Source organism: Arachis ipaensis, chromosome B10, assembly GCF_059453495.1.
Source record: "Arachis ipaensis isolate K30076 ecotype BB chromosome B10, ASM5945349v1, whole genome shotgun sequence".
Classification (NCBI taxonomy): Eukaryota; Viridiplantae; Streptophyta; class Magnoliopsida; order Fabales; family Fabaceae; genus Arachis; species Arachis ipaensis.
In genome coordinates this window covers 53,877,135-53,894,821 of record NC_142435.1, presented here as the reverse complement: position 1 = coordinate 53,894,821, position 17,687 = coordinate 53,877,135, and the positions used below count along the sequence as shown (strand labels likewise).

General features: G+C 39.7%; 1 pseudogene; it reads left to right on the top strand.

Annotated features, from left to right (window-relative positions):
* Positions 1 to 17,687, top strand: part of LOC148580072 (uncharacterized) — a 53,204-nt pseudogene that overhangs the window by 31,856 nt on the left and 3,661 nt on the right.

Here is a 17,687-nt window from a genome sequence, read left to right as displayed (position 1 = left end):
AAATCCCATAACCATTTTAATCCACCTGACTGAGATTTACAAGATGACCATAGCTTGCTTCAAGCCGACAATCTCCCTGGGATCGACCCTTACTCACGTAAGGTATTACTTGGACGACCCAGTGCACTTGCTGGTTAGTTGCATCGGAGTTGTGAAGAAGTGTTGAAATCATTATTTTGCCATACCAAGTTTTTAAATCACAATTTTGTGCACCATGATAAACCCATATTTTATGATGTATTTTGTGCCTAATTTAAGTGATTTATTCAGTCCTTCACCCACTTATTCATGTTAATTGCATGGTTTTACTTTCCCTTCCTTATTATGTGATGTATGTGAAAAACATGTTTCCTATGCTTTAAAAGTAATTATTTTAATTACCCTTTATTTCCATTCGATGCCATGATTCATGTGTTAAGTAGTTTCAGATCCTCTAAGGCAGGAATGACTTAAAGGATGGAAAGGAAACATACAAAAATGGAAGGAAAGCACAAAATGGAGTTTTGGAAGAAACTGGCAGTGACGCAATCGCATGGACGATGCGGCCGCGTGCCAACGCGAAATAGCAGTGACGTGACCGCATGATTGACGCGACCGCGCGCCTTAAGCAAAACGCATATGACGCGGACGCCTGACTGAAGCGACCGCGTGACAAGGAAAACTCCAATTGACGCGACCGCGTGACCCACGCGGACGCGTGACAGAGGCCACGCACCAGAAATTACAGAAAACGCCCCCAGCGATTTTTGAAGCCCTTTTTGGGCCAAATCCAAGTCCAGAAGGCACAGATCAGAGGTTATGAAGTGGTGGAATGCATCCATTCAGAGGAAAATCTCCAATTTAGTTACTTTTCATGATTTAGATGTAGTTTTGAGAGAGAGGTCCTCTCCTCTCTCTTTTAGGATTTAGATTTAGGATTTTATTCGCTTTCAAGACTATCTCTTTTTATTAGGTTTCAACATTCCTTTTTAATTACTTGTCCTCTCAATTTAGTTTATGAATTCTTCTATGTTACAGATTACTCTTTGAATTTAATGTTAATTGAGGTATTTCAGTTTATGATTGCTTTCTTTTATTTATATTACTGTTATTTCCAATTTGAAGACATTTTTTATTCCAGTAGATTTATCTTTCCCCTTTTGGTCTTGGCTAAGAAATCAGTAACTCAGGAGTTATCAAACTCAAACATGATTGATAATTGTTATCTTTGCTAATTGAATTAAACTTCAACAATCCCAATCTTTCCTTAGGGATTAACTAGGATTTGAATATCAAACTAATTAGTCACTTGATCTTTCTTTACTTTAAGTAAAGACTAATTGAGTAGAATTAAGATTCAATCTTCACCATCATTGATAAGGATAACTAGGATAGGACTTCTAATTTCTCATACCTTGCCAAAAGTTTATTTTACAGTTATTTATTTACTTTACAGTCTTTTACTTATTTCAATTGCAATTTAAATTACTTGTTCCTCATCTTAAAAACCCCAATTTACAATCTTCATAACCAATAATAAGAACATACTTCCCTGCAGTTCCTTGAGAAGACGACCCGAGGTTTAAATACTTCGGTTATCAATTTATTTAGGGGTTTGTTACTTGTGACAACCAAAACGTTTGTAAGAAAAGGTTGATTGCTTGGTTTAGTAACTATACTTACAACGAGAGTTTACTATAACTTCTAAACCATCAATCTTCAGTTCTTTCAAAATGGCGTCGTTGCCGGGGAACTGCAATTGTGTGCCTTATTATTGGTTATTGTAAATACTTTTCTTTTACTTGTTTATTTGTCTTTATTTTCCCCTTTTATTTCCATTAGCTACTATGAATTCTCACCCCTCTCGCTTCGAGTTTGGTTCTAATATTGTTGAAAGGAGTGAAAGTTATAACAAGAACATGCATCAAGGTCAGAGTAATCAAAGATGGATGGAGCCAAGAGGATCTGATCAACCCTTTAGGCAACAACACCCTCCAAGATATCATGGACAAAGACCATTCTACAATGCATACCAAGCAAATAGACATGGTGGACAACCTTGTGGTTACCAACAAGCCCCACCCTGCGCTTATAGGCCATCCTCTCAACATAATTTTGCACCACCTGATAAATCACTATTTTATGGTTTATCTTGTGCTTAATTGAGTGGTTTTTATCAACTCTTTACCCACTTATTCATACTATTTGCATGGTTTTACATTTGCCTTCCAAATTATGTGCTTTGATTGAAAATATGCTTCTTTGGCCTTAAGTTTCCTATGTTTAATCCTCTCTTATTACCATTAGATGCCTTGATATGTGTGTTAAGTGATTTCAGAGATTACAGGACAGGAATGGCTCAGAGGATGGAAAGGAAGCATGCAAAAGTGGAAGGAATACAAGAAGTTGGAGAAATTGCTAAGCTGTCCAGCCTGACCTCTTCGCACTCAAACGGCTATAACTTTAGCCATAGAGGTCCAAATGACGCGGTTCCAGTTGCGTTAGAAAGCTAACGTCCGGGGATTCGATTTCATATATAATATTCCATAGTTTCCCTGACGCTAGGTGACACGACCGCGTGTTCCATGCGGCCGCGTTGCAGTGACGAAAAATCAGCGTGTTTGAATTCGCAACCAGCGAATTCTGGGCTATTTCTGACCCAGTTTGCAGCCCAAAAAACACAGATTAGAGGCTATAAAGTGGGAGAATGCATCCATTCATGAAAAAAGCTTTTACATTCACAATTTTAGGAGTAGATGTAGTTTTTAGAGAGAGGTTCTCTCCTCTCTCTTAGGATTAGGATTTAGGATCTCTCTTAGTTTTAGGAGTGACTCTCAATCCCAGGTTCAATGTTCTTCAATTTATATTTCTCTTCTACTTTTAGATACTCTAATACTTTTATTTGTTAATTACTTATGTTGCCCATTTGATTCATAAATCTTTCATGTTAGATTGGATTGCTTTTATTAATATAATTTGAGGTATTTCAGACTTATGATTGCTCTCTTTAATTTATTAATGCTCTTTGTTTATCCAAATTATTTTCATTCAAGTAGACTTTTTTCCCTTTTGGCTTTGGTTGAGTCATTGGAGACACTTGAGTTATCAAACTCATTGTTGATTGAAAACTGGATTTCTTCATTTCATTAATTCAAGTTCCAATAACTCTAGCCTTTCCTAAGGAATGACTAGGACCTGAGGAATAAAAATTAATTCATCCACTTAACTTACCTTCAAACTTAGAGGTTAACAAAGTGGGAGAAAAATCCAATTCTCATTACAATTGATAAGGATAACCAGGATAGGACTTCCAGTTCTCATACCTTGCCAAGAGTTTATTTTACAGTTATTTATTTATTTTAATTGCTTTGAAAATATACCTGTGCCCATTGCCCAAACTCCAGAACCCCAATTTACAACTCTTAACCAATAATAAGAACACCTCCCTGCAATTCCTTGAGAAGACGACCCGAGGTTTGAATACTTCGGTTATCAATTTATTTAGGGGTTTGTTACTTGTGACAACCAAAAAGTTTGTATGAAAGGACTTTTGAAGGTTTAGAAACTATACATGCAACGAGGATTTATCCGCAAATTTCTAGACCATGCAAAAGTATCTCTCATCACCACCACACTCACAAGCTCCTTTTCACTATTCACTACCGTATGATCCTCATCTACCCAAATTCCAATCCAATTACTCCCAAACACCACCACTTCCCCATGTACCACGTCCAAATCTATCACCCCAAGAATCAGAGGTTCGCCTCAAGGAAATAGTAGATCAACTTCAAACAACTCTTCATCAACTGGAGCAAGCAGTAAGTCTATTATCTTCTAGACGTTCGAACATTCAAGGGCCTCCCAGAGCCCCATGTAGACAATCTAATAAAGAGCATAGCATGAAGGAGATACTAGAAACTCCAGTGGACAAGACAGAGCATGACTTCGTATTAGAACAAGTAGAGGAAGCTGTCATTATGAAAGAAGAGGAGTTGGTTGAAGACTTTGGAGACGCCGAACTTCCATGGGAATCCGAAGTTGTGGAGAATTCTGTTAAGAATGTTACAATTGATGCTAAGGAGGATAGTGCACAACTCCCACAGCAAATCTTTTATGAAGAACTAGATGGAATAATCCAAGAAGCAAGTTTCCTTGATGATGATAATCTTAATTCAAGTTCTCCCAGTAGTGAACTTGCATCAGTAAGTGAATTCTCTGAGATCGAAGAATCTTTCCCAAGTGAATACGAAGATGATGCAGAGGTAGATTTCTCTCAACCTCCCGTTTATGACTTAAGTGACGAGGAAGACATAGAAGGCTTTGATTAGGACATGGATGCAATTGAGGAAGTCTGCAAGGAAGTGAAGAAATTCACAGAAGAGCACAAGGGAGTAGAACTCACAGAACCACTGGAAACACCTATCCCAAGGCCATTACCACCTAATACAAGCTTCAAATGGGTACAATCTTTAACCTTTAACCTTATTTTCCCACTTGAATATGGTTTGCTTGAAACAGATGGCCAGCTTAGAGCTCTTTGCAGCTTTAAGAGTAAGAGGGAAATGGCTCGCACTCAGAGCTGGTGCACAAGGTTCAATAAGGTTCCACGCTTCAATTCGAAGTGCACGGATTGGCATCATGATCAATCGAATGGATCTCGGAAAACGTTTGGTCATCTTGGTGAAAATCTACTTTCTAAACCGCCCGGATGGAAAAATATAGATCAAGACGAAGGCGGATTTAAAAGTAAGGTTTGGGATCCTAAAATCTGTTCTGACATTCGTCACCCTGGGAGCCTGAGAATTTGTTTGAAGCTGCTCAGAAGCTTTACATGCCTAGTTTGGGACCCCGGAGGCTGTTGGAATTCCAAGCATTGGTGGAGATTTTTGGATGAATTTAAGCATAAGCCGCCATAACAGGAAGCTCATCCAATGTCCAACTTAAGGACTTTAACTAAAAGTGCTAGGTGGGAGACAACCCACCACGGTATGGTCGTTCCTTTTTTTTCAGTTTTATTTTGTGTTATTTATTTTTATTATCATTTTCAATTGAACCTGAATATTATTCATTCGCATTGCATACTGCATAATTACATACCTACATAAAAAAAAAAAAGAAGAAGAAAGGGTGCGCGACGCGACCGCATCACTCATGCGATCGCGTCAGTTGCGAAAAACACTCCCCACGCTCCGCGTCATTCACGCGGCCGCGTGATCTGGAGATCGGCGTAAATCCCCAACGTTCAGAGAGTTAGGCTGGAATCGTGCGGCCATTGTGCGTTTCGCACAAAACGACCCACGCAATCGCGCCACCCACGCGATCGCGTCACTTGCACAACACCAATCCCACGCGACAGTGTGAGCGACGCGATCGCGTCGCATGGATTGCATAACACCCCAAAGAAGACAGAGAGTTACGCTGAAACGACGCTGGAATTGTGCGTTTAGCACAATTTCTTATTCTTTTCAATTCATGAATGCCAGGGCACGCTTTCTTATTCTTTTCAATTTCCTGGTTTATAAGATGCATCTTGGATGATTCAATTCCACTTTTTTGCTATTTCCATATGAATCATCCTTACCTTCCTTGTTTGAATATGAGTTATCTGTTGCTTTAATTTGTGAATTTTCGTTACTTAGGGAATGATCTCCATGCCACTTAATCTAATCCATTTTTTACTAATTCACTAATTTTAACTTCCTAAACTCTTTTTCATTCCTAACCAACCTAACTTTCAACATATATCTTGGTTTTTTTCACTATTCTCTTTCACTTTCTAACCAAGGCATGATGATAATTTTTCCTAATTAACATGAATTCTATTACATTTTGGATTGTGAATTTCTCTTCTCAGTTTTCTAACTCCTATACAATCCTTAATGCACATTTACTTAACTCATTTTTCTATTGCTCATTTGCCATTATGTGCTTCTTTTGATTAATTGCCTACCTGTTTTCCTATTTTTATTATATCCTGGTTTTCTGTTTTTCAGGATGTCAGACACCCAAAGAAAGGGAAAAGAAAAGGCAACAACTGGCAAACGGAAAAGAGGTGAATCCTCCATGTCTATCCTAGACATCACGCATGATGACTCCTGGCAGGAGAAACACTTTACCCCGCAGGAGAAGGCTGACTAGCTACTCCCTGCTACTGATCCCATTAAGTTTGCAAACTGATACTGCGAGCTGAAGTATCCGGTGTTTGCAACCTCCAGAAACCTGTACCTAGAGAGGACTCTGAAGATCCCAGAAGAACTCCAGCAATACACCTCTGATCAGATCAAACAAAGAGGCTGGTTCTTCCTGGAGAGAAACCTGACTGAGGTCAATGCATCTTGGGTAAGGGAATTTTACTGCAATTACTTCAAAACTTCCCTAGATGCAGTAAACCTAAGAGGGAAGCAGATACTGGTCACTGAAGAGGCCATAGAGGATGTTCTGAATCTCCTGCCTAAATTCGATCAGCCAGATGGTTATCAACAGGCTGAGGAGGACATGCACTTTATGAATTTTGATTGGGATGCAGTCAAGACCAGGATAGCCCTTGACCCGACCGTTCCATGGATCATGGGTCAGAACACCACCATGCCAAAGGGAATTAAGTGGATCTACTTGAACGATGAGGATCGGCTATGGCATCAGATCCTAAGCAACTTTATTATGCCGAGTACTCACGAGACGGAGCTACCTGCCTCTATGATCACCCTCCTATGGTGTGTGATGGAGGGTAAGGACCTGTACCTGCCACGCTTCATTCGGTACTACATGGCCAAGGTCCACGTCCGACGCACTCTCCCCTTTCCATATCTGATTACACAGCTTGGCCGTCGAGTTGACGTGCCTTGGGAGGATGCTGATGAAAAACCACCTACCGCAGAACGCAAGAAAATTATACCTCACAACAGGAACTTTCTGGCTTTGGGCTACAGACCTCCATTCCTCACTCTACAGTTACCCCTGCTACCACCACTGCACCTCCACCTGCCTCAGAGCCAGTTTATCACTTAGTGCACCACCTGTTTCGGCAGCTAGACCAGATGGAGCACCGCAACCAGCGGCGATACGAGAGATCTGAGCGTCGCAGCAGGCGACGCTATGAGCACCTGAAGCTGATGATCCGTTCTTGCAGCGACATCCCCTCCGAGCCTGACACCCCATCCGAGCCATCTGAGGAGGAGGCAGATGACCACGAGGCAGAGACCCATCCACAGAGAGAGGCTACGCAGGCAGGCACAGAGCAGGCTGCATCACAGCAGTAGGCCCCGCATCAGATTCAGGCTTCCGACCCAGAGATTTCTATTCAGTCAGCACCTCCTCTACAGCAGGCAGATCCTCAGACCACCACCACAGAGACTCCAGCTACCCACCCTTCCAGTGATGACACCCCTTCATACCCTGCTTGAGTGAGCATCAGGGACGATGCTTCATTTTAAGTGAGGGGAGGTCGCCATCTCTGGCGTATTTTTTGGTGAACCACTACAGACTCTTTTTATTTTATTTTGCTATTTTTCTATATTTTTCTCTTTTATTTTTATTTTTATTTTCTCAGTACTTATACATTGCTATTTTCATGTATTTTTACTCTATTTTTGCATTTTGCACCTTAGTTCATATTTTAGCTAGTTAGTTTAGTTACAATTCTAACTTATTAGTTATAGAAAATGTGGATTAATTAGTATAGTTTACCCTTTTTAGATAACTTAGTTTAAATTGAAAAAAATAAAAAGGAAGTAAACTAGAGACTTGAACAGAATAAAAACAATCCACACCTTGTATATATAGCATTGCATGTTAGTTAGTTAACAACATTTCATCAAGGAGAAACACTAAAACTTTAGAGCCACCTTATGAATTACATTGAGAATAATGGGAACTCTTAATTTTTACTTGCATGACATATATAACTGATATATGATTTTTGAGTTAGAGAACACACAGCCTGTGAGTTTTGAGCTTAATTGTATGGTTACATTTTAACCATAATATTTTATTCCTGTGTGTGCCGCCCTTCTTTTTTATTCTGATGTTCTTTACTTTGTTTTAATCTATATGTCCGATTATAGAATATAGATACATACCAAGAAAGTGATTGAGGCCATTGTTTGATTCTAGCTTACTATTCCCAAATTAGCCTACCTTTTACATCACCCTTGTTAGCCCCTTGAGCCTTTAATTCCCCTCTTATTTTATAACCACATTACTAGCCTTAAGTAGAAAAACAAATTAAAACTCTCAAGTTGAATCCTTGGTTAGCTTAAGATAGAAAGTGTATTGTTTAAAGTATGGGAAAGCTATTGGGAACATGGATGATAAAAACAAAGGGTAGAAAGTTAAAAAGAATAAAATAATTCAAAATAAAAATTTTGGGAAGCATGCTCATGTGAAATCAAAATAATTGAATTACCATGTGCATCAAAAAAAAATTCAGTATTTGAATAAAGCGGATACAAAAGAACACCCCAAATGCAAGATAAAGCAAATGCACATAGGACAAAATTAAGACTAATGCATGAGCATGTAACATAAAAAGTGGAAAAAATATGGGAAAATAGGTAAAGAAGCTTTGCTTTACAAAATATGTATGTTAGGTGAGATCTTAGACTAATCAAGGATTCACTTATTAGCTCACTTAGCCTTATACATATACCCTTACCTTTATCTTGGCCCCATTACAACCTTGAGTAAAGACCTCATGATTTTTGTATGCCTATATTCTATAATTGTTGATTGGTTAGATGAAGAACAAAGTTATAGAAAGTAAGAATAAAAAGAAGAATAGAGTGATTAACCCAATAAACACTGAGTGACTAGAGAGTAAACACAAAATCCAGTAAGGGTTCAATAGCTCATCAACATATATCTATGCTTAAATTATTAATTGTCTTGCAAGTTTGTAAAATATTTTTCTTTCCCATCTCAATTGTAAAAGTGCTTTATCATTATCTAAGGTTTGGCTATGCATATATGATTCCTTGAGAATGTGAATTAATTTGACTACATGTAAGTTTTATATACAAGTGAATAAAAATTAGAATTGCATGATTCATTTAGGTAGTTGCATTTAGGATAAATTGCATTGCATGAGATTCCACCACTTCAACCTTACCTTACTCTTTATCTTGGATTTAGCATGAGGACATGCTATTGTTTAAGTGTGGGGAGGTTGATAGACCCATATTTTATGATATATTTTGTGCCTAATTTAAGTGATTTATTCAGTCCTTCACCCACTTTTTCATGTTAATTGCATGGTTTTACTTTCCCTTCCTTATTATGTGATGTATGTGAAAAACATATTTCTTATGCTTTAAAAGTAATTATTTTAATTACCCTTTATTTCCATTCGATGCCGTGATTCGTGTGTTGAGTAGTTTCAGATCCTCTAAGGCAGGAATGACTTAAAGGATGGAAAGGAAACATACAAAAATGGAAGGAAAGCACAAAATGGAGTTTTGGAAGAAACTGGCAGTGACGCGATCGCATGGACGACGTGGCCGCGTGCCAACGCGAAATAGCAGTGACGCGAGCGCGTGATTGACGCGACCGCGCGCCTTAAGCAAAACGCATATGACGCAGAGCCTGACTGAAGCAACCGCGTGACAAGGAAAACTCCAATTGACGCGACCGCGTGACCGGATGCGTGACAGAGGCCACGCACCAAAAATTACAGAAAACGCCCCCAGGAATTTCTGAAGCCCTTTTTGGCCCAAATCCAAGTCCAGAAGGCACAGATCAGAGGTTATGAAGTGGGGGAATGCATCCATTCAGAGGAGAATCTCCAATTTAGTTACTTTTCATGATTTAGATGTAGTTTTGAGAGAGAGGTTCTCTCCTCTCTCCTTTAGGATTTAGATTTAGGATTTTATTCGCTTTCAGGACTATCTCTTTTTATCAGGTTCAACATTCCTTTTTAATTACTTGTCCTCTCAATTTAGTTTATGAATTCTTCTATGTTAAAGATTACTCTTTGAATTTAATGTTAATTGAGGTATTTCAGTTTATGATTGCTTTCTTTTATTTATAATACTGTTGTTTCCAATCTGAAGACATTTTTTATTCCAGTAGATTTATCTTTCCCCTTTTGGTCTTGGCTAAGAAATCAGTAACTCAGGAGTTATCAAACTCAAACATGATTGATAATTGTTATCTTTGCTAATTAAATTGAACTTCAATAATCCCAATCTTTCCTTAGGGATTAACTAGGATTTGAAGATCAAACTAATTAGTCACTTGATCTTTCTTTACTTTAAGTAAAGACTAACTGAGTGGAATTAAGATTCAATCTTCATCATCATTGATAAGGATAACTAGGATAGGACTTCTAATTTCTCATACCTTGCCAAAAGTTTATTTTACAGTTATTTATTTACTTTACAGTCTTTTACTTATTTCAATTGCAATTTAAATTACTTGTTCCTCATCTTAAAAACCCCAATTTACAATCTTCATAACCAATAACAAGAACATACTTCCCTGCAGTTCCTTGAGAAGACGACCCGAGGTTTAAATACTTCGGTTTTCAATTTATTTAGGGGTTTGTTACTTGTGACAACCAAAACATTTGTAAGAAAGGTTGATTGCTTGGTTTAGTAACTATACTTGCAACGAGAGTTTACTATAACTTCTAAACTATCAATCTTCAGTTCTTTCACACCACACGCCCAGCACTCAAGTGGTACGCCATAGTGAGATTCTTGGACTGGCGTGCCATGCCTTCGATGCCAAGTGGCACGCCCAGCCCTTGCTTTGCCCTCTTTGTGCATTGGCGTGCCACGCCTGGTCTCTCAAGTGGCACGCCTAAGTGAGATTGAGAGCTTGGCGTGCCACGCCTTTGTCCTAAAGTGGCACGCCCAGACTTCATTGGCCTTTAGCCCTTTCTCTGGGATTTAGTACCAGCGTGCCACGCCATACTGCTCAAGTGGCACGCCCATGCAATTGTGGACTTCTCAAGCTTGGCGTGCCATGCCTGGTTCCTCAAGTGGCACTACTAAGTGACTTTTTGGAGCTGGCGTGTGATAAACCCCGATTTCATGATTTATCTTGTGATTATTTTAGGGGATTTTACCACCTTTTCCCACATTTATTCAATGAAATAGCATGGTTTTGTAATTATCCCTTGAATTTTGCTTAAGTGTTAAAACATGCTTTTTAGGCCTTAAATTGGTAATTTTGATTCACTTTAATTCCATTCGATGCCTTGATATGTGTGTTGAGTGATTTCAGGTTTATAAGGCAAGTATTGGATGGAAGAAATGAGTAGAAAAGCATACAAAGTGGAGAATGCATGAAGAAACAAAGATTGGGAACGCATCAAAGGACGCGCACGCGCACAAGGCGCGCACGCGCACAAGGCGCGCACGCGCAAAAAGTGGTCTCGCCTATAGACGCGCACATGGCGCGCATGCGCCAATACTCTTACATGGCCCACTTAAAGGCAAAACGCTAGGGGCAATTTCTGAGCTACCCAGGCCCAAATCCAACTTGTTTCTGAGTGTATTTCATGCAGAATTGAAGTCCAAGCAAAGGGGGAGCAATTAGTTTTAGCCAACATGAGCCTTTAGTTAGTTTTCTAGAGAGAGAAGCTCCCTCTTCTCTCTAGAATTAGGTTAGGATTGTGTTAGATTATCTTAGATTCATGTTTAATTACTTGATTACATCTTGTTTCTTTTATAATTTCTCATCTCTACATCTTGATTCTCTTAATTGTGATGCTAATTTCTCATTTTGCTCTCTTTTGTAATGATGAACTCATGTTAGATTTGGTTTACATTTAATGCAATTTTGATGTTGATATTTCTTTAATTGATGAATTGAGTTGTGATCTTACTTTTCTTGCACTTAGTAGTTATTAGATTTTATTATTTTGGCAAAATTATGATGTTTACTTTTATTGCATTCTATGTGTTTGATGAAATGTTCTCCTTAGTTTTTGAGTAGTTTTGTCAACTCTTGGTCTAAGCCAAGGGAATTGGGTAAACTTGAGTCATTGAGTATGATGGAATTGGTGCATTGAGAACCCATGGTGATCAATTTGATACCCATTGACGCTAACCCACTACTAAGTTAATTAGTAAGTAGATTAGGACTTAAGGGTTGATGTGATCAAACCTATTTGACGTACTTCAAGCTTAGGAGTAAATGTTACGTACTCAAAGCTTTTGGAAAGTAGACTTAATAAGTTGGCCTCTCATAATTATCAATATTCGGTTTGTTGACAAGGATGGTGATCTCGATTACCTAAGTCTTAGCCAAGAGTTCTCTATTTTGCTTTCTTTACTCACTTGCTTGATTTACTTTCTTGCCATCTCATGAACTAAAACCCCCTATTTACCCCTTCATAGCCAATAACTAAGCACTACATTGTTTCCTAGGGAGACGACCCGGAGTCTAAATACTTTGGTTAATTCTTATTGGGGTTTGTTCTTTGTGACAACCGATAATTTTTTGATAGTGAGAGTTGTTCGTTGGTTTGGAGCTATGCTTACGACGAAGTAATTCTTTTCTATAAGAAGAAATTCTAGACTATCGAGCAAACCTCGTTATCAAAATGGCGCCGTTGCCGGGGACACAATGGTGCTATGTTATTGGCTATTGTATATATTGTGAATAGTTTGAATTTTGGTTTATTTGCTAGTTTTTGCTAGTTTAGGATTTTATCTTCTTTGTTTCTTATTAATCTTTGTTTTTATTTTATTTTCTCTTTCACTATGAATTCTCATCCTTTTGGTTGAGTGTAGTTCAAACTATGTTGTAGGAAATGGAAGCTCCAATGAGGATATACATCAAGGATTTAGAAATCAAAGATGGGAGGAACCTCGAGCTTATGAACCACCTTCATGGCAACAACCTCCTACGAACTCTTATGAGTATAATCCTGATCCTAATGTGTATCAATCTAATGTGTGTGATGACCCTCATTGTGGCTGTCAATCACAATCATCATATGCATGTGATCCCACTCCTCAATATAGCCATACACCATACTCACAAGCCTCACACCACCATTCAACTCCATATGACCATAACTCATACACACCATATCAACCACCATTCCAACATCAATACTCCCTAGAACCACAAATTCTACATACACCACCTCAAGAATCCCACCAATATGAACCACCTTCCAATATTAACAATCTTCCCTTAAACAATGAACCAAACCTTCTACCACCACCTCCCGACGAAGCATTCATATTAGAACTGAGAGACCTTGAATCTCGCATCTTAAGGCGACAAGAGGAGGATGAAACTCAATTTAAGGAGCTAAGAGCAAGGATAGCTAGCATGGTAGAAGCCGTGAATCACCTAACATCCCACCTAAGCTCATGCACCCTAAGTATCCCCATTGTTGAATATGGAGAAACAATCAAGGAGCTTGGTGAGGAAATGAACTTAAGGCTCCATGGTGAGGAAGAAGAGTTGAAGCAAGAAGAGTAACAAGAGGATAAGATAGAGATTAGCGAACAAAAGGAAGTAGTGGATGGATGTTTGAGATATGTTGAGCACATAACGGATGTTGAAGAGGAGAGTAAAGTTGCGAAAGTAAACGGAGAGTTGAAGGAAATTGATCAAGAAGTGGATTCCATCACTAGTGTGATTTTTTGCCCACATTGATCAATCCCCTTGACGATCTTGTGGAGTCTTCTCCCAATGGATTAGAATGCAATGTTGAGAAGGGTGTGCCACCTCCAAAACCCATTGTAAGTGAAGAACTGGAAGAAGTGTTCCAAGCAACAAGCCCTCCTGTCTATGATGATTCCGCATCCACATATGATCCTTTTGAATTTGAAAAGTCTTTCCCCAAAATGCTTAGACTTGATGGTGAGGTAGACTTCACTAGACCTCCTATCTATGATGAGAGTGATGGGGAGGAGATGGAAGAAGTTGGTGAAAAAGAATGTGAACATGAGGAAGCTTGGCAAGAGGAGAAACTTGAAAAACCTTGCCAAGTGGTGGAAGCCTCTAGAAGAAGATGGACGGGAGTAGAGCATGCTTTATCAAGACCTTTGGGAACTCCTCCACCTAGTTCGCCATCCAATCCTTCGCTTGAGTGGGTAAAACTTCTAACTCTCAGCTTTATTATCCCACTTGAGTATGGTCTGCTTGAGACGGATGGCCAACTTAAGGCGCTTTGTGGAATTAAGCGAAAGAGGAGGATGTTTAGTGGTTGGCGTTATAAATCTAGATTCATTATGGTTGAAAGCTCAAAATTGAAGAACATGGATTGGTGTAATGCTCAATTAAATGGGTCCAGGAGAGTAGTTTGGTGCTTTCATGAGAATTCTGCTTTCTCGTCGCCCGGACAAAGTCAAGGCAATCAACTAGAAGATGGGTGCGAGGACAAGATATGGGATCCTGGATTACCCTATGAGAGTCAGTTTTGGGAGCTCATATCTTGGAGAGAACCTCACTCAAGCTTAGTAAAGAAGGTTAGAACTTCTAACAACCGATTGAAGGACAAGCACTCTTGGAGGTTCAAGGATGGATACAAGCATAAGACACCTTGACAAGAAGCCTCCCAATGTCCAACTTAAGGACTTAAACTAAAAGTGCTTGGTGGGAGACACCCCACCATGGTAAACTCTTTTCATTCTCTTGTAGATATAATGAATGAATGAGTTGAGTTCCATTGTATATAATTTCTTTACTTCTCAGTATATTTTGCTTGCTTGCTAAGGTGTTTATACATTCCATACTTTAATTAGGGATAATTCTCTGAACTTGAGTTTTTGTTTGAATTCCAAGTCTCCTCAATTTGTTTGAAAAATCACCAATATTCTAAAAATGTGTTTAATTTTGCATCTTAGCTAGTCTAAAGTCTTAGAGAAGGATGGGAAGGTTATGAGATATCTTTGATGCTCATTAAAAAAAAAAAAAAAACAAGCCACGCGCAAGCGTATAGTGCGCGCGCGCGTCGGCTGCACATTTTTCCTTTCTGGGCCAAAGACCAGAGAGTTGTGCCACTTTTGGGCCAACTCTGTGCCTTAACCCACGCGGACGCACGCTGTACGCGTCCGCACCACTCCTTATTTTCTCACCCACGTGTTGGCGTATTTGGCGCCTCCGCGCCCATTCCATAAGCTCAAGCCATCCACGCGAACGCGCACAGTGCGTGCACGCTTCGACGCGTCTTAGCATCAGCTAGGCCAAAAGACCCGAGAGTTATGACAACTCTGGGCCTCTTTTGTGCCTCTGGCCCAGCACAGCCGCGCGGACGCGCACCGTACGCATCCGCACCGATCCCTAATTCTCCCATCTACCCGTAAGCGCACATGGCGCTTCCACGCCAATCCTTAATTACCTCCACCCACGCGGACGCGCATGGTGCGCGCACGCATGGATTCAAATTTTTACTTACCTCAGGGACGCAAAGCCCTAGCACAGTCGTGCAAATCCTCTTCTCCACTGCTCTAATGTTTCTCCTTCTCCCTCTCAACCAACGTCTCTCTTCCCTTATCCCTCCACAACCAGCACTCCGGCGAGCAACCTCCGACACACCACCACCGTCGCCGTGCGCGCCCAACCCCCTCTTCCTCACTCCCTCTCTTCCACTCGACCCTCTCTGTCTCTGCTCTCTCTTACAGCCAGCCTCAGCACCACCCCAAGCACCGCCGCGACCCCATTGTCGCTTGTGTGAGCTCCACTGTGACATCAAACCGTCGCTCCGCTTCACCTTCTCTTCATTTGCCATTCAGTTTCTGCGTCCCAGGTTCCATACCCTCCCCTGTTCTGCTTCCCTTTTACTGCTTTATGTTAATTTCATTAATTAGCTAGCTTAGTTAGTTAGTTTAGTTTACTTAGGTGGTTAGGGAATCTGGGCTGAGTAGTGGATTTAGGATTAACCGAATCTTTGCTGCTGTGTGAAATTGCTCTGTTTTTTTGGATTATTCTATGTTCGTTTAATCTTTGATGCTGCTTGCCTGTGTTTGATTGATGAAAGGAACTGCTGATGTTCTTTGTGCTGTTTAATTTACGTTGCTGCTGAACTATTGGCCGTTTGTTGCATTCATATGAATTCATATATATGGTTTTGTGTTTTGATTGATGATGAATCCATATGGAACCTGATTTGCTGTTTAAACTTTGAAATAGCCAATTTGCTACTGAAATGCTGCCGGATTTTTTCTAACCACGTTCCATGAATTAACAATGCTTTGATTGGTGTAACTAACTCTAGTTGATGATTTCTGTATCAATTAGAATTTTGTTACCTAAAGGGTTTTGAAAAATCCTCATGGGCATGTTTACAGGTTTTTGGTTATGCTCCTAATGCGCTTTACTTGCTTGCAATGCTAATTTGCTATATGCATTGCATGATTGAGTAAGTTTTCAAATTTACCATAAACTTGATTTTCATTTAGAGTTAAGCTCAAGTTGCTTGCTTTCACAAGATTGATGGTTTCTTCTACCTATGTGGCCATTGTGATTCAATTCCTATATACCCTTGGTCACATGGCGCATGAATTTTCAAATCTCACCTCAATCCCTGTGACTTGCATGCATGGTTGGAATTGGTGTTAAACGTGCTTAAATTACTTGTTTCTCAAGATTTTGCTCTCACCAACTCCAATTCGTATAACTCTAGTGATCCTTGCATTGATTGATGACTTATTTTCTCATTAGTTGCTTTCTAGCTATACCACATTTCATCATCAATGACTTGATGCATTTCATGATTGTGAACGTGCCTACATTCGAATTTTGTGCATTCCTTTTGAATTGAGCCAGTAACCACCATATCACTGATTTTCAAACTGATTTCTAACTTTAATTTGTTTAACCAACTAACTTCTTTTGGTTTTCAACCTAACTCTTTTGATCATTATTTTGGATATGGTATTTCCTAGGCTTAGTGAACGAATAATGTGCAAATGTGGTTTGAATTCTTGGTTTAAAGTATGATTTGAATTCTGAATTCTGTTGCTTGCATTCCAAGAAATCTCTTTACTTTATTCACTTCATGAATATGCTTTGCTTTGAGTGCTTTGTATCTATTTGGTTATCTGCTTATACTGTATCATCTCTGTTTTTTAGGATGTCAGACAAGGGAAAGGCTATAGCCACTACCTCCAAAAAGAGAAAGCACTCCAAGACCTCTACCCCCTCACCATATGCTAATTATGCCAAGAATCTGTTAAACGAAGAGGATAAGGAAAATCAGCTGCTGCCACCCACTGACCCGATCAAATTCCCAAACCTCTACTGCGAGCTACGCTTCTCCAGTTATAAGAAGAAAAATCTAAACATTGAGAAGAAGCTGAACCTTCCCAATGAAGTGAGGCGTGCCATAAACACCCGCATCTCAGAGTTGGGGCTAGATTTCGTTGATAGGGACTTGGAAAGGATTAACATCTCATGGGTTAAGGAGTTCTACTGTAACTTCTTCCGAGCAGGCTTGGATTCAGTGCACTTAAGGGGTAGAGAGATTATGGTCACTGAGGCTGCCATAGGGGATGCACTGCTTTGTAGAGTTTGTACTCCTGACACTTGTGCCTACCATCAGGAAGAGGTAGCTCTTCTCTCAATGACTTTTGACTATGAGGTGCTTAAACGCGTGATTGCCACACCAGACGCTCCCTGGGTGATGAGAATTTTTGTGGAGAAAACTTATTGACAAGTCATCTTAGCTTAGTTTCACTAGCCTTTTTCTTTTGTTTTCAATTGAATTATGCACTTTCTTGAGCCATAAGCAAGCCAATTGG